Source organism: Ahaetulla prasina, chromosome 2 (assembly GCF_028640845.1).
Source record: "Ahaetulla prasina isolate Xishuangbanna chromosome 2, ASM2864084v1, whole genome shotgun sequence".
Classification (NCBI taxonomy): Eukaryota; Metazoa; Chordata; class Lepidosauria; order Squamata; family Colubridae; genus Ahaetulla; species Ahaetulla prasina.
In genome coordinates, this window is record NC_080540.1 from 147921359 (window position 1) to 147940081 (window position 18723).

Genomic DNA, 18723 nt, shown 5'->3' on the forward strand with positions numbered 1-18723 from the left:
TTCATATGATGTGGTTCTAGCACAGGGGTGTCAAACTCACGGCCCATGGACCAGATGCGTCCCATGCTGGCCCTGTCCCTGCCCAGTTTAACGAAGGAGGGAAAAGTCCCGATATGGATCTAAATGTTACAGATTGTTCTGAAGGAAAGCACTTACTAATCCAAATGCTAGAACTTATCAAAAATCCTTTATTTTGTATTGCTGTGAAGCTGAAGAAATCTTTAGTTTGTCTATATTTTGCCAATCAATCAGTAGCGGTGCAAACACACCATTAATTTCTTTCAGATAACATTTCTGAAGGAAAAGGTCAATATTTATAAAATGATAGGGTTCATCATCCTTTTATGCCGGGATGGCACACAGGGAATGACTCTTTTAAGGTAACCTTTCTTCTTTGCAATTTTGATTGCAAATATAAGAGAGGAGCAGGTTATAGGAGGATACTACAGTTTTGTGAATATCAAGAGATACACCCTTAGTGCATCAGCACAGCGGCTCTTCATCCAGTTTCAATCCAGAAGATTGATACATAAAATGGCAATGCCAACATACCTACAGTATCTAGGAGAGAAAGATTTTGAACTTAAGGAAGTTTACCTCTGGGTAGACCCCTGACCAGCATTCCTAGAGACTGGGGGAAACTAGCCCTTCGCTCTTCCAAACCTGAATGATGCCATCTCATCCTGAACTTCTGCTCTACAGGGCTCTATCCTGGTGGAGACATAACAGGGCTGTTTCAGATCTTATGTCTTGAGGATGCACAACCCATGAACAACCAGCATCTAATTTACTGCCAACCCCAATTCTCTCAGAGCGGAGAGGATGATTTAAAGGGTTAAAATATAAAGTTAAAAACCCATCTCTGGTTTTCCCATAGTTCCCATGCCGGAGAAAAAATGGATACTTTAATCTGCAAAACCAAAGTTATTTCAGCACTTCCCACTTGGTTATTATGTCTCAGCATCAGCGGCTACTTGTTCAAATGGCTGAAGAAAAAAAATAACACAAATCTAATACTGAAAAAGATTTCCTGTCCTTTATAGCAGGGGTGTCCAAACTTGGCAACTTTAAGAATTCTGGGAGTTGAAGTCCACAATTCTTAAAGTTGCCAAGTTTGGACACCCTGTTTTATAGCCACCTAGTCAGCAGAGAAGCACAATTCAAAAAACAAAAAAGAAAAGCACCCTACACCATTTGTCAGAAATGGTATAGGGTCTCCTGCTTGAGTGGGGAGATTGGACTAGATGACCTATTAGGTCCCTTCCAACTCTGTTAATCTGTTAGAAGCAAATTTAAATCCACTGGTGCTGCACGCTGTGAAACTGGTGGCTGCAGATTTCTGCTGGTGGGAAGATTTAAAAAGTCTCTTTCAAGTGAAGGTTGGTTTTTTTTGGGAATGGCTTCCCTCCAGAGGTTGTGGGTGCTCCATTACTGGAGGTTATTAAGAGGAAATTGGACAGCCATTTATTCTGGATGGAATAGGGTCTCCTGCCTGAACAGAGGATGGACTAGAACAGGGGTCGCCAACCTTTCGGACCTCAGGGATCACTAAATTCATAATTTTAAATCCGGCGGACCACTAATATGAATTTTTATAAAAGATAAATAGTATTTAGTGCAATATAAAAAATGCAAATAATTTTTCTACGGACCACCAAAATTTTCTCACAGACCACCAGCGGTCTGCAGGCTAGAAGTTCTGTTAGAAGAGAATTTCTCCCAAAATATCTCTTCTTAGCAACTTGCGATTTAGCTTTGTAGCACGACTGCTCTATCACAAGGGCTCAGGAATGAGTGCCTAAAAAATAGATGGGAGAAAGTAAAATGTAATTCAATTTCACAGTACTGTATTTAGATTTCCTACTTTCTAGGCAGTAGAGGTTTCTTTGCTGATAATCAGAGAAAAAAGCAAGAGATTCAAGGCCTCTTATGGTCATCTGTTTGGAATGAGGAAAAACTAGGTAATCTATGAGGCTGATGTGACTTTTCCTGCTGTTCGATGCAGTGCAAGAGAAACATGTAAACTGTTATCCCCATATTCAAACAAAAACACAGAAAGATCTCAGGCAATAAGATTCCCCAGCCTAGAATATTCAAGGTAGGCTTTCAAACACAAAAGGCAATTTGGATCAGTTTTTAGTGAGTTCTCTCATGTTGTAAAGCTGAACTCCATTCATGATGGAAAGTCTGCAGCAGACTGTTCATGACACACCTTTTCCAGATGTATCGTTCACCTGCTTCAAAGGTTCAAACTTTTGCTTTGTTGAATTGCGGACTCTCATTTCGTCAGCTGGGCTCTCTGCCAATTCTAATTATTTTTCTTCATCTGCTAGCCCCGTAATGGCGAACCTATGGCACATGTAGCCATATCAGTGGGCATGTGAGCTCAGCTCAGAGTCCCACTGGCAGTTGGCAAATGAGCCATTTCTGGCATCAGAAGGACCTCTGTATGGGGAGGGAGGCCATTTTTGCCCAGACTCCTAGAGAGGCCCTGGAGGCTGGGGACAGCAAAAAATGGGCCTTCCGTTCCCACCGGAAGTTGGCAAATGGGCCATTTTCAGCCTCTGGAGGACTTCTGGGGGGGTGGGGAAGGCGGTTTTTGCCCCCCCGACTCCTAGAAAGGCTCTGGAGCCAGGTGAGAAAAACAGGCCTACTAGGCCATCGCGTGCCAGGAGTGGGGGGAGTGGAGGGGTTGCATGTGCATGCGCTGGGGTGGGGCGCATAGAATTATGGGTGTGGGCACGCGCAACCCCCCCACCGCCCCCTCCTGTCACGTGAAGGCAAAAAGCTTAGGCATCACTGTGCTAGCCTTTTTCGGTTTTCAACTACTCAGTTCCCTGTCTTGATCTTTCATGAAGATTTCAACCTGTTGTGTTTGGAAGGTTTCCCTTCTACCCCGAGTCCCTCCTTTTCTTCACCCTCCAGTTCACCTTCCTCAGTTCTGTGATAACTCAGCCAAAAGCAGATCAAGATTAAAGCAGCCATAGGAGGGCAAGGCAGGAAGTTTCACTTTTTCAGCATGTGGGAGCAGCTCAGCTGAGATATGTTAAAGGATGCACCACAGATCAAGTCATAATTTAATATATACAGTATCAATGGCCGTTACATTTTGGTACTGATTACAGTACCTAGCACAGATAGAAAGCATGTCTCGGCTAGCTCAGCCACGGTTGTGCCAGACGCCATGAAAAAAAACAAGCCTGCTTGGTTTTATTTTCCACCCGTGACTTCGTTTATTGGGTCTGCTACAGACTGGGTCTCAGTAGTAGTCGAGGTTGCTTTGTAGAAAGTCGGCACTGAGAGCTTCCGCCTCTCAGCGCCTTTTTAAACATCCTGTGTCGCTTGCGCCCCACCTTTGGCTGAGCTGCTCAGTTGATTGGATGCCTGACCGCTCCCTCCCTCCACGTCTGATGGCCTCAGCTGCCACGTCATCTGCCAGATCCCGGAACCGTGGCAGCTTGTCGCAACGTGCAAGCCTCATCTCCTGCTATCCCGGCCACAGGTATGATGATCCCTCCCCCATGCAACCCAGACGCCGATCCCCGCACCACCCGAATGAGTCCACAATAATTTGTCCTTTCGGATCTTTGAGTAGGTGCTTCTCTCACAATCCAGATCACTGTAGTGTCATGTGTCGAGCCGGAGCTGGGCTCGACAGCATGTTTCATGATTTGGGATTTTTTGTTTGTTTTTCATCAAGTAGCAATTAATCCATCATGGGGTAGACCGGTGCTGGTGAACCTTTTCAGCACCGAGTGCCAAAATGGGAGCACGCGCATGTGGGGCAGTGCTGAAAACCGAAAGAGGAGCTCCCTAGTGTGCACACGTGGGAGCACCAGAAACCAGAAGGGCAGCTCCCTGGCGCGCATGTGCGCATGGGGAAGCTGATCTTCCGGGTTCCAGTGCTCCCGTATGCACGAAGATAGTTGGCGCACCAGAACACGTAAGAGCAATGGGTGTCAGCTGGCATGCCCCAGAGAGATGGCTCCGTGTGCCACTTCCAGCACGTATGCCATAGGTTCACCACCACTGACCTAGACAATAATAATATCAACCATGACAATGGTCGTAGTCCCAAGATATACTGACCCACAATGTAATTTGTGTCTAAGTATATTGTTCAACTAAGGAAATTGAGTTATGTCAAAGTAAAGCATAGTTCGATGAAGCATGGCTAATGAGGGGACCTTGGTGCTGTCTGAGCTTGGTTGTTTTCTTGCAGACGTTTCATTACCCAAACTGGGTAACGTAACATTGAGGATGTTGGGTATTGAAATCTCTGCAAGAAAACAACCAAGCTCAGACACCAATGTTCCCCCATTTCAATCCTGAGGTACAAATATTCTCCGTTTAGCATGAATAAGCTTGCCATGCAGTCACTATAATATGGGTTGAAAAAAGATCTTCAACTTTTTCCCATGGCAAAGCATTGCCCCTTGACATCCAGAGTCAAGAAAAAGAGTTTTTTGTTTCTATAAATTCCTTTTCATGGAAACTGTGAGAGCCAAACTGAGGAGGGATTAAAGGCTTGCCAGAAAAGTAAAGCCCCCATAGCTTTCCCCTGTTGGCATTCTTGGCTTAAACTGGTATAATAAATCAGCAAAATCCCAGTATTGGTTCATTGCCCAAGTTCCCTATCATGGGCGTAGCATTGTCCCCTTTTCCTTGTTCCATTTCTTATTGCCGTGCTTGGCACTTAAGAAAATCACCATCATTTTGATCATATTCATACAATATACAAACTGTTATCTTTTAATGAGCACTGATTGATCTTGAAAAATAAAATATGAAGGCAACGTGCTCGTGTGAAGGATGTTGACATAATTTACATATTTTTAAATGTTCCCAGCAATTATAGACAACCCCAATCGGAATGGAACATCAAATCCTCAGTGCAACCTTTTACGGACAAAACTCCAGGAAATTGCCAGTTCCCCTCCCTCACTAATTCCTGCAGCCTGGGATTTGCACATTCCCTGCCCATGTTTTTCAATTAAATTCCTGTTTTGCTTCAACATTTATCTTTATTTTGAAATTCCTGCTGTGCAGGATGGACTTCCCCGTGTATAAACCTTCTGCATTGTACGATTATCTCTTGAAAAGAAGAAGTACTGCCAATTAGAATGTGATAATGAAAAGCTAGTGACTGTAAAAAAAAAAACATGTTGTATTTCATGGTAGACTTTGGGGCTTTAAAATAGGGAACATGGATTCTTCGAAATAGCAAGGTGCAGGCTTCCTGAGCTAAACAGCCTTTTCCAGTTGTTCTTCACAAACTAACTTTGTTCTCAACTGTAACCTTAAAGTATAAGCCAGATTTCCCCAACCTTGTTTCTTTAAGGTGATGGTCCAAACAGCAATTCTAGAATCTCTGGGTAATATAGCCAAGCACTACACTGGCTGGAAATATTGGGAAATGTATCTGGTGATGACACCAGATAGGGAAAATTGTTGGAAAGATTTGTCTGGGGCTGGGCTATAGAATTCTCATGAAATATTAATGAGTGACGTAATAGTTATCAACTGGTACTTTGCAACAACTGCCCTATAAAAGAATATCTATTGGGTAGATTTCCCCCCCCCCCCGAACTGTGTATCATGGAGACCAGATTAGTTTCCTGTTAATGCATGTGAGGGAACTGAATTCACTTCCCATTTTTACATTGCAACAATGCATTCTTTGTTGGCAAGTTTCCTTAGGAAGTCACACAAGCACAAAATCTTATCCAATCTATCTGGATCAGGGGTGAAATCTAAAAATTTTCCCTACCAGTTCTGTGGGCATGGCTTGGTAGGCGTGGCAGGGGAAGGAGCCTGCAAAATCTCCATTCCCACCCCACTCTGGGGCCAGCCAGAGGTGGTATTTGCCGGTTCTCTGAACTACTCTAAATTTCTGCTACCGGTTCTCCAGAACCTGTCAGAACCTTCTGGATTTCACCCCTGGTCTGGATCAAGGAACAGAACTTCTTTCACTGAGTGTAGATCGTCTAAGCAAATGGCTACATACAAGCAGTTACATATGGTAGTTTTCTGATGATCACCATCCTCAATAAATCAATAAATCAATCAATCAATCAATCAATCAATCAATCAATAAAGTTCTACGGTCATTTTTTAAAAAATCACAATGAAAATGTAAAATGTGATTGCAATTACTATTTTAACTTAGACATAAGCTCAGCTCACTTCATTTCTGTCTTAGTTTAAGGAAAACGATTTGTAACTTTGGCATGTATATCTGGAATAAAGGGCCATTCATTTTTTTTTTTTTGGTAATAATCCCCTGTCACACGATTATATAAAAACTAGTATAGGACCCAAACAGTGGAGCCATAAGGGGTTCTAGAATCATACTCTGTAATTTGGGGTGGTTTAAATTTGCTTCTTACATAAATAAATCTAATTTGCCCACACTGAAGGCATGAAACTATAGTAGAAAACAATAAGCAATTCTTTTCCAGAGGGAAATGTTATTGAGAGGCAACTTCAGAATAAGCTGTGTCATCCCTTTCCTGCCCTAAATTGTCAGATGTGTTGTTTCCAGTGATGGAACAAATGCCTGGGAATGAAGAAGAATCCAGAATTCCATCGGATCCCACAATGCCTAATTGAAACATTGGTCAGAGAAGACTGAAACATTGGCAGTGGACTTTGAAACGTTAGATAAAGAAGCCTGCCCTACAATTACAAGGAATGCCGAGTATGGACAGAAGTAGAAAATCTGTAACAAATCACACATAAATGTAAATGAGGCTCCCCGATTAATATGTATGAGGATGTGAATGTGTGTGGAGGCTGTCTTGGGTAGATGTCTTTGCATAACCATTTACAAGCCAGAAACTTATTTCATGCATTCCTTCACATGCAGTTCATGACAGTTGCATCCAAAATGCATCCACTGTAAACTGAATGGAGCTCTTGCATTGATGCCAGTGGAAGACAGAAGAGGTTAATGGGGAAAAAAGAAGAGTTTCCAAGAATAGCACCTGGCTGCCAAAAAAATAACCTACATAGATGTGCGCATGAGCTCATGATGTGGGTTGACTTATCTGCCTTTTCATCTGAATACAGTTCAACACATCGGCTGTCCCAGCTAGCTAGAGTTATGCTGGCATAATATTGGATTTCTGGGTGGATCCTGGGAATTAAGGAAGTATCTGAGGCCATGCTGTGCAGTCAAAGAAATCTAACCAAAGACTACCAGTCAGAGCCATGGAGAGAATAAGGCTCTTAACTGAGAGGCCAGGCCAGCATAACTTTTCTTTCCCAAAGTAATTATCTGGTTTGGCTTTCACACAACTATTTTTATTGCTGTTTCTTGGTAAGAGCACATCTTATGTGCTCAGGTCAAAAAAAAAATGTTTTCTATACTGAGAATTTCAACCAAAAATATCTGTATGGGGTTGGGGATAGGACAAGGTCAATGTAAATATGTTAGTATATGAATAAAATATTGTTATATTGAGTGTTGCCGGTTCTTAATCTAGAGGCATAAATTTGAAGTTCAGTTCAGTATGTCATGCTAAATTATACTGTGACGGAGTGCGTAGACTGAATCTAGTCCCTAGAAGAGATTCATAGTTTACCATTATAAGGAAACTATTTTAGGATTGGTGCCTATTTTCTTGCTAAGATCAAATGCAGAAATATAAAACTGCAGTATCTTTTCTGATGGTCCCAAAGGTGCTTTTTCAGAAGGCAACTGGACTTTGTTTTTCTTTGAAGACGTTTCACTTCTCATCCAAGAAATTTCTTCAGTTCTGACAGGCTGGTGGGGAATGGAAGGATTTATATTCCTTGCAGACAGCTGGTCATTTGCATTCTTTTAGGGAGTCCATGAGGCCAATTGGAGATTTATCTGCATCCTTAGGGTCACCTGAGTAGTGCAAATGGGTGTGGAGCCTTCTTGGGCTGCAGGATGTTTTCGGCTATGTGTTCCTTCACTGTTGAAGAAAAGAGCAGGCTGTTGGGGATGAGTCTGTGTTGTTTGCATCTCAAACTGAAGTACAAATGGTTCCTGTAGTCTGCCATTTTTCTGGAAATCCGTTCATCTCCCGCACCATTTGAAGTGCTTAGCTAAACCTCTATGGAGATTCTCAGTCATCCAGGTCATGGTTGTCCCAAAGGTGCTTTTTCAGGAGGCAACTGGACTTTGTTTTTCTTTGAAGATGTTTTGCTTCTCACCCAAGAAGCTTCTTCAGCTCTGACCAAGAAGCAGCTTCTTGATTAAGAAGCAAAATGTCTTCAGAGAAAAACAAGGAAGTCTAGTTGCCTCCTGAAAAAGCACCTTTAGGACAACCATGACCTGGAGGACTGAGAATCTCCATAGACCTATTTTCTGATAATTCATCTACAAGCACTAAACAGTATTCTGCTTCTATGTATACTCCTTCCTATCCTTTTCTAAGGGTTGCATGAGAGATAGATTAATTTTCATAATACAGCAGCATCTGTGTCATATTTAGCCACAACTTAATTAGGTTGCAAGGAACTGCTTCCAGACTGGCTTCTATATTTTCTTTGCAGAAAAGGCTACAAAGAGTTAACAGATTCTATTCACAGCTGAACTAAGACTATTTCCTCCTTGTGGTCTTTGAGGAACTTACTTGGCCATGCCTAAGTTTTAACATAAAGATTCAGCCATCGTTCAATCCTTCACACAACTTTTTCCAGTATATTCTCAATTTAGAATCTCATGAGAAATCCTGAAGATAAATCTCTGCCTGAAAAGGCAGCTAGTTCTGTTTTAGGCTAAATTTATATTCAGATCTATTATCTTACTTATATGGTAATAAGTTTCATACTCAAAATTGTTCGTGTTCATCCAGCCCCCTCTTTCCCAGATCTGTTTTTGCCTCCAAGGTTATAATGTCTGTTTTTAAAACATTGCCGTTGTCAGTCTTTACATTGTGATTATTTATACATAAAATAACTAATGTTCTCTTAGCAACATGTGCCTGGGGTATTTCCAGAAATAAATTTGATTTTGACAACGTTTCTTCAAAAGAAGTTTGTAGGAGAGAATTAGCCAACATTCAGATCCACAACCTTGAGAATTTTTTTAATTACTCCGAAATGATAGGCTGACAATGTTCTAGTGCAGGGGAAGATTTTTTTAAAAAAGGAGAACAGGCATAATCAGTGCTTGGATGAAAGCAGGGGTGAAATGCTCCCAGTTCAGACCGGATCACCCAATCCGGTAGCAATGGCAGCAGGTGGTTCAGAGAACCGGTAGCAAAAATCCTTGCCCCTCCCATGCCCACCCAATCGCCCACTTCCCGCTTCTTTTAAAAAATGCTTTTAAAAGGTAAAAAAAAGGCTCTGAAGATCACAGCTGAGCCACGCAATCGTCAGAGCTTTTTTTTTTACTTTTAAAAGCATTTTTTACAACCTATTTGGCCAAATAGGTTGTAAAAAAATGCTTTTAAAAGTAAAAAAAAAATCGCACAGCTGATCACCTCCCCCCTGCGTGCACTGTTCTACTTATCCCATGCATCCTTTTGGCATGCATTGTGCATGTGCGCACCTTGCATTTGGTGCGTGGTGTGCACTGTGTATGCACACGCGCAGCACGCATGTGCAGCCAGCAAACCAGTCATAAACTAGTTCAGATTTCACCAATGGATGAAAGGTATTTAAGAATCTTTGAAAACTGCCTTTAGATTCCTGGAGGAAAGCTAGAACAATGTGAAAACCAGGTCTAAAGTCCTAAAGGGTTATTGAAAGGACATGTTTGACTGAAACCCCTGCTGATAATCAGTGTAAGGAAAGTAGGCTATATGTAGAAGATCCGTTCTGACAATTACACCCAAGTAAACATAGGCCAAGACATGAAGTAATAAAACTCACATCTGAAGGGATTTTAGGTGGCAATTTATCAATGAATGTTCTTGCCTTTTTTCTGTGCTATAAGTTCTAGAGGATTTAGATAACGTCAATTGGAGCGCAGAACAAAGCAAGAATATTATATCCCTTCAGTGGCTGTGTTTGCGTGACATTTATCCATGGTTAATCATGATTTAGTCAATCACTGAATTATAAACTAACAATACTTGTTAACACAGTACACTAATCAACAGCATTTTAGCTTATGGTGGCATGCAAAACTAAGAAATATGTTCCATGATATGTCAAAACATGTTTTCTCTAAGCAAGGTTTAATACAACACAATTGGTTCACACGCTGTCATAAGCTAGAATTTAAAAATCATACTGATTGATTTATGATTGTAGTCACACAGTACCCTGAGCCTGATTGTGATCTGTTTCATGTTGGCTTTGTGTATTATGTGAATTCAGCTATAACCTTAATGTGGAATGCAGTGGCATATTTATAGAGGAGTATCGGTTTCTGCAAATGGGAACATTAATCCAATTTTCCTCAACTTTCCAACTCCAAGAATCGTGTTGGCTGAAGATAATAAATTGTAGGTCAACACTTTTGGAAAGTAACGTGCTAGATTATTATTAGTAAGTTTCCTTTACCCATTATTTGCATAACACTTACTATTATTAGCCAGTGGTTTACTTAAGTAACTCCATTATCTGGGTTCACGTGACACATGATGCTGAATCACAGTCCAGGTCTGAAGGAGGCACTAAACTAAAATATATGAATCCACACAGATTCTATCTATATGCTGTCCTTTTGTCTTTTCCAATTCAGGGACCAAAACTTAATTAACCTTGTTAAAGGTAAAAGAAGCCAGAGTAGTGGCAATAGATTAAATGAACCTTTCCCATTCAAGTAGCCAATGCCAATTTGGAGAGACAAGGTGAGATAAAACGTAGCAATATGAGACCAACAGACACCATTATTAAGAACAAGCATCATTCTTAGAAGGAAATAAAAAAGCAACACTAGATAAAGGAAGAACATATTCTGAAACTCAGCCACTGATATAACAAGAGAACAAAAACAAAACCATATATACTTCTTTCTTTCCAGACTTGTACAATTTTAAACATATGCTTTGAAACAAAGCCCCCATTCAGATATCTGCCAGGCGCAGTCAGAAGGTCAAATTAAACTACAATCCACCAGTTCTTGAGCTGGCAGAAGATTAGTCTGGTACAAATTGTGGTGCTCTGATTGCCAATCTCTATTTTGTCCCACTAATGAGACTGGAGAGATCTGCTGACCTTACTGTTTTAATGTGGGACAAGTTAATTGATGGGTTCCCTGACTCAGATTGCCCTCCCTCTCCTGGAGGAAAAACCAACCTCCAATTTCTCTTCTGAATCTATGTGGGGCAGATTAAGCAAATTCCTTGACAGGTTCAGGATGTATTTATGCGGTGGTTCTCTGTTCTGTCAGTCAGGGAATTTCTGAACATGGGTCTAGCATGTTTCTAAAAGAGTGCTAAGCCCATGTCAAAAAATAGCCCAGCTGAATGGTCACAGTTGTAGGAGGGGTGCAGAATAAAATGGACAGAAGTGTTTCTAAGTTCCTATTCAAGGTGCTTCATGCCAGGGGTCTCCAACCTCAGCAACTTTAAGATTTATGGACTTCAACTCCCAGAATTCCTCGGCCAGCAGCCTCTTAAAGTTGCTGAGGTTGGAGACTCCTGCTCCATGCAACTTCAAGGCATGCCAGCAGCCATGGCTTTTTTCTTTGGCACTCTCTCCCTACTGGGAAGAGGGTTACCTTTATAGCTTTTGTACTTGGGAGGGGTGGAGGACAGGAAGAGTGGCTGGAGGGGAATGGAAAATCAAGCAACAGTTAAAGATTCCAAAAATCCTGGCTGAGGTTCAGTTTGAAAGTAGATTTTTAGTCATTGGATTGGTGAAATGAGATATTTTTAATTATTATTTTATTTATATTTCACCCTTATTGCTTTTATAAATAACTCGGCAGAGAAACACACCATATTCCACCTGTTTTCCCCCACAACCACCACCCTGTGAGATGGATTGGGCTGAAAGAGAGTGACTGGTCCAAAGTCACCCAGCCAGTTTTCATGCCTAAGAATCCCATTCTCCTGGCTTCTAAGCCTGGTGGTGCTTTAACCACTAGACCAGCTGGCTCCAATATCTCAATCATCATCGGAACATTCAGAGATTTGCCCTCTCTGTGGCACCTCATTAGCTGCTCTCTTATATTCAAACACCACCTTTCCTAAACACAAAATTGGCACCATCAGAGCAATTTATGACTCCAACAAACAGTACAGTTTCTCCTCTGAGCAATTACCTTTCCTTGGTCCCAAATATTTTGCTCTTTTCAACACAGATGTGATAAATGTAAAGGAGTAGAGAGATGGCCTTGAAGAAACAAAACAACTCTTAAGTAAACACCAGATCAGCCCTGAAAGAGAAGAGGGAACCAGAAACAAATTCAAAATTGCCCTACAATCTCTTTGAAGTAAGAAGGGAGAAGAAAGAAACCCTCTCTTTTCCAAAAGAGTGCAATATCTGTGTATATAGGGTATACTGTACGTAGTTTTAGGGGGGCTGGGGGCTAAAACATATGAAGAACAGTTGCAGGAATTGAGTACAGGTAGTCCTTGACTTAAAACAGTTCATTTCATGACTGTTCAAAGTTTACAACAGCACTAAAAAAAGTTATTTATGACCATTTTTCACACGACCATTACATCATCCTCATGATTATGTGATCAAAAGCCAAATGTTTAGCTACTGATTTGTATTTATGACAGTTGCAGTGTCTCGGGGTCATGTGATCCGTTTTTGCGACCTTTTGACAAACAAAGTCAATGGAAAAGCCAGGCTCACTTAACAACCGTGTTACTAACTTAACACAGGCAATGATTTACTACTGTGGCAAAAAAAGAAATCGCAAAATGGTGCAAACTCAACTCAACAAATGTTTCACTTAACAACATACATTTTGGGCTCAATTGTGGTCGTAATTCAAAGACTACATGCATGTCTAGTCTAATGAAAAGGACTAGAGGTGACATGATAGCAGTCTTCTAATATTTAAGGGGCTGCCACAAAGAATAGAGTGTCAACCTATTCTGTAAAGCTCTTGAAGGCAAGACAAGAAACAAGGGATGAAATTTAATCAAGGAGAGAAACCAACTAGAACTAAGGAGAAATTTCCTGATAAGTAGAAGGAAAAAAAAGCAGTGGAACGGTTTGCCTTCAGAAGTGCTCGATTACTGGAGATTTTTAAGACAACATTGGACAACCATTTGTCTGAAATGATATAGGATCTCCTGCTTGAGCAGCGGTTGGACCTCCAAGATCCCTTCCACCTCTGTTATTCTATGTACAAAAAAGTATGTATATGTGTGAATAAGAAATATATGGGACATCTGACAAGCACTTCAAAAATTTCTGCAGGAACCAGTTTTTTTTTTTATTTATTTATTTGTCACAACATCATACAAAAAGATTATATAGTATATACACATATAAACATATATAGGAAGAAGAAAAGAAAAACAATAGGACAGGAACGGTAGGCACGTTTGTGCGCTTATGCACGCCCCTTATGGTCCTCTTAGGAATGGGGTGAGGTCAATAGTAGAAAGTTTTTGGTTAAAGCTTTTAGGATTATGGGAAGAGACCACAGAGTCAGGTAAAGTATTCCAAGCACTGATGATCCTGTTGCAGAAGTCATATTTTCTGCAATCTAGATTAAAGCGGTTTATATTAAGTTTAAATCTATTGGTTGCCCTTGTATTATTGCAATTAAAGCTGAAGTAGTCTTTGACAGGAAGGACATTACAATAGATGATTCTGTGAGTTAAACTTAGGTCTTGTCGGCGACGGAGTTCCAAGTTTTCTAAGCCTAGGATTTCAAGTCTGGTGGGATAGGGTATTTTGTTGTTTTCAGAGGAATGGAGAACTCTTCTTGTAAAATATTTCTGGACACGTTCAATTGTATTGATGTCAGAGATGTGGTGAGGGTTCCAAACAGGTGAGCTGTATTCTAGAATTGGTCTAGCAAATGTTTTATATGCTCTGGTTAGTAGTGTGGTGTTTTTGGAAAAGAAGCTACGCAAAATTAGGTTTACAACTCTTAGAGCTTTTTTTGCTATGTAGTTGCAGTGGGCTTTGGCACTTAGATCATTTGACATGAAAACTCCAAGGTCTTTAACAGGATGGGGATCGTCTGTAAGGTAATGTCCATGTAGTATGTACTTAGTTTTAGAGTTCTTTTTCCTATATGTAAGACTGAGCATTTGCTGGTTGAAATTTGGAGCTGCCAATTTTAGACCAAGCGGTTAGATGGTCAAGGTCGTTTTGAATGATAGAAGTGTTGTCTGTGGTGTTAAATAGTTTGACATCGTCAGCAAAGAGAACACAATTACTTGAGATATGGTCACAAAGATCATTAATGTATAGAATAAAGAGTGTTGGTCCAAGGACGCTGCCTTGAGGAACGCCACTCTTGACAGGAACAGGATTTGATAAAGCATTGCCAATTTTGACCACTTGTTGTCTGTTAGACAGAAAAGCAGATATCCATTTGTGGAGGGGTCCTGAGATGCCATAGGATGTTAGTTTAAGGAGAAGTTTATCGTGTACTACTGAGTCAAAAGCTTTGCAGAAGTCTATGTATATTGCATCTATTGATTTGCCTTGATCTAGATTTGAAGTCCATATGTTTTTGCAGTGGAGAAGTTGTAAGTTACATGATAACTTTTTCCTGAAACCAAATTGTTTGTTGGAGAGTAGGTTGTTAGTTTCTAAGTGTGAGGTAATGGATTGGTTGATGATAGATTCCATGACTTTGCAGGTGACGCAGCAAAGGGAGATCGGTCTGTAGTTTTTGACTAAGCTGGGGTCTCCTTTTTTGAAGATGGGGATAACTGTGGCTAGTGACCAAAGTTTGGGAAGAGAACTGGTAGTGAAAGCTTTATCAAAGATAATGCTTAGGGGTTCAGCTATATTAATAGAATAGAATAGAATAGAATAGAATTTTTATTGGCCAAGTGTGATTGGACACACAAGGAATTTGTCTTGGTGCATATGCTCTCAGTGTACATAAAAGAAAAGATACGTTCATCAAGGTACAACATTTACAACACAATTGATGATCAATATATCAATATAAATCATAAGGATTGCCAGCAACAAGTTATAGTCATACAGTCATAAGTGGAAAGAGATTGATTATGGGAGCTATGAAACGATTAATAGTAGTGCAGATTCAGTAAATAGTCTGACAGTGTTGAGGGAATTATTTGTTTAGCAGAGTGATGGCCTTCGGGAAAAAACTGTTCTTGTGTCTAGTTGTTCTGGTGTGCAGTGCTCTATAGCGTCGTTTTGAGGGTAGGAGTTGAAACAGTTTATGTCCAGGATGCGAGGGATCTGCAAATATTTTCACAGCCCTCTTCTTGATTCGTGCAGTATACAGGAAATGTTTTTTTATGGAAAGTTTTTTTAAGAAATATGCACATAGTCCATCGGGTCCAATAGAAAGCGATGGTTTTAAGTTGTGAAGAGCTTTACCAACGTTGTCTTCTGTGAAATCTATATGAGTTAAATCATCATAGTCATTGCTGGTTCGTTTGTGGAATGTTGGATATGTGTTATCGGAGTTAACAAAAACTGAGCCAAAGAAAATGTTGAAGAGGTTTGCTTTGACTGTTTCGTCATTGTATTCTTTGTTGTTAGAATCTTTTAGTGGTGGGATGGATCTTGAATCTTTAAGTTTATTGTTGACAAAATTATAAAAGGCACGATTGGAGTTTGTGCGTAGAAGGTTTTCTTCTTGCTTGGTGTGGTAATTTGTGCATTCAGTTTTTATTTGGTTGCATATGTTTCTGTAGCGGTTTCTGAAGTTTGTAACATAGCCTTTTTTGTTTCTTTTCCAGAGGGATTTTTTTTTTGATTGAAGCTTTTTTATTGATATGGGTAGTTTGTTTTTCTTGGACATGGTAGTCATTCGTGGTACATATAATTTAATGACTCTATTGATTTCAAGTAGGAAGACTCTATAGAGGTCATCAGCGGTTATGCAGGTTGCAAACAGATTTTGCCAGTTCAGAAATGAAAGATCGTTGTTTATAAGGTTGTAATTGGCTTTCTTGAAGTTGTAGTTGGGAGTTCTGTTGTTATGACGATTCAAGTATGGACGTATATTGAGACGAAAATCAATCATGCAGTGGTCACTGTTTGAAAAAGGTTCTTTAATTTGTAGTCCGTAAATTGAGTTTGGATTGTTGCAGAAGATGAGGTCAAGGCAGTTGTTGAGTCTTGTATTGTTAGTTACAAGTTGTTCAAGACCTAGGTTTGTAACAGCGTTGTATAGTGTAGTATGGATTGGGTCAGTTGAACATTCATTAGTTGTCCAGTTAATGAGAGGTAGATTTAAGTCACCCAGGAAGATGAGAGGGTATGGGCAAGAGGTAGCCCATGTTAGCATTGAGGTTAGCATATTTGCGTGGGTAATGTCATAGTCGGGGGCTCTGTAGCATAGTAAGAATCGAAGAGTAGTGTCAAGGGATACGTCGCATACTATAGTTTCAGGAAGAGAGAGTTTATGTGCTACTTGGATATTTTTTAGATTCAGTGTCTTTTTGTAAAAGATAGCCACTCCACCACCTCTTCGGTTTTCCCGATCTGATCGATAGACTTGATATTCTTTGTTTGAGATGTTGTTTGGTCTTTCCTGAAGCCCAGAATGAAATGATTCTGGAGGGCAATGCTGGAACTATTCCTACAGGATCCAGATGTGAAGAAGAGATTGGACAGCAATTTATCTGGAATGCTATAGGGCAGGGGTGTCAAACTGGTGGCCCGCAGGCTGGATGCGTCACATGCCGGCCACGCCCACCCCAGCTCCGCAAAGGGGAAAAATGTTGTGAAATATTACATGATGGCAACATGACACCACAAGTTTAACATACATGGTATATAGGGTCTCCTGCTTGAGTACGGGGTTGGACTAGAAGACTTCCAAAGTCCATTCAAACTGTTATTCTTTATTCTGCATAGTATTTATTTATTTATTTATTATTTATATTTTTATATATAGTATATATATATTTTATATATAGTAAGAGCTGAGTAAATCCCAGCCCGATTGTGTCAACCACATCAGTGAAAAAGCATTGTAGATGCAAAACCAAATGTGGAGAAGAGAGAATATATTTATTTTAAAACTGGAGGAAATAAAGATGGCTTCAGACTGCCTTGGGGATATAGTCTAAAAAGGGGACATATTCATAACCTTGGGGTGAGGAGGTATGAGGATGAGATCGCATAAGCCACTCCTCTCAGGCAGTCAGATGGGCTAATGGCACACACCTGAATAGCAGAACTACAGCCACATGGACAGATGACATCACCTGTGAGTACATGCTCAGATAGGAAACAGTCTCCTGATTGGCTCTGCGCATAGGCAGTTTTGCTAATTCTGTATATTATCCCCAGGCAAGATAAGCAGGCAATTCCCATCTGGATAATGAACTGTGCTCTGAGGTTATGAATTCCACCAAATTAATGAAAACACTAGTGGTGGAAGTTGCAACCGGTATCGCTACAATGTTTGGATTTCCAGCCCACTTCAAATGTGTCCATATGAGAGCAGTTTTTACTAACTGCAGTAATGGTTTGGGTGCCTCTGCAGAAGGAAGCTCTAACCCAGACATTATCTGCACAACATCTGAACCGGCAATTTAATCATACTCAGACGAGACTAGTTTTCTGTGTTGTGTAGCAGCACCCGGTTCTTTCCTTTATATCAGGGTCTCCCAACTTGGCAACTTTAAGACCTGTAGACTTCAACTCCCAGAATTCCCTAGTCAGCCATTGCTGGCTAGTCAGCCATGCTGACTGGGGGATTCTAGGAGTTGAAGCCCACAAGTGTTAAAGTTGCCAAGTTGGGAGATCCTGATATAAAGGAATGGACTGGGTGCTACTACACAACACAGACCCTGCTTTATACCATTTCATTAACAAAAAAACCCCCAACAACCTAGCTACAGCTAAGTCAAACCAAAATCACCTTAGGACTTAAGGAACATAATAATCCTAAAAGCTTTAACCAAAAACTTTCTACTATTGACCTCACCCCATTCCTAAGAGGACCATAAGGGGCGTGCATAAGCGCACAAACGTGTCTACCGTTCCTGTCCTATTGTTTTTCTTTTCTTCTTCCTATATATATATATATGCTTATACCTCCTAATATTTACTGATATATGTGTTTATATGCTATATAATCTTTTTGTATGATACCTACATATATTGTTGTGACAAAATAAATAAATAAATAAATAAATAAATAAATAAATAAATAAACAAACAAACAAACATGTTGCAGGCCATTCCATTAAACCATAGCGTGGTCTTTTTGTTCTGGCACACTTATGTGAACCCAGCCAGGGAAAGGTATCCTGGCTGAAAGCTACTGGGTCAGCCTGCTGACAGGACAAAAAAAGAAAAAGATAATTGAAAGAAGAGTGAATATAACATTCTTTTTAAAATGGCAGCTGCCTGTCATGACAAATATTAAATATTTCATGAGTTCTCCCTGAAGAGAAGCTTGGTGTGACACAGAAGCCCTGCTCGTTTGACCTTCCTCCGCCAAAGGTATGGCGGGGCTTTGTTTCTGCAGCAGCGGACCAGCCCCGCCATCTTTTCGGAATGTGCAGCGACTGCATTTTGAGAACAAAATGAGACTCTTCCCGTCTCTGGCTCCCGGTGGAGCTCTTCTTCAACAAATCGCCTCGTTCTCTCGCCTAAAACTTTTCCTTAAATCTGCCCGGTTGCTTCCACGGCTTCGCACCCTGTAATTTTTCC

The 18723-nt window shown here is 40.5% G+C and overlaps 1 long non-coding RNA gene across 1 annotated transcript; it reads left to right on the top strand.

Moving 5' to 3' along the window:
• The first annotated feature begins 3443 nt into the window (after positions 1–3443).
• LOC131193297 (uncharacterized) lies at positions 3444–7465 on the top strand. Its single transcript, XR_009153875.1, has 2 exons — positions 3444–3502; positions 6545–7465. It is a non-coding gene; the product is annotated as an uncharacterized LOC131193297 (long non-coding RNA).
• The last annotated feature ends 11258 nt before the right edge of the window (positions 7466–18723 follow it).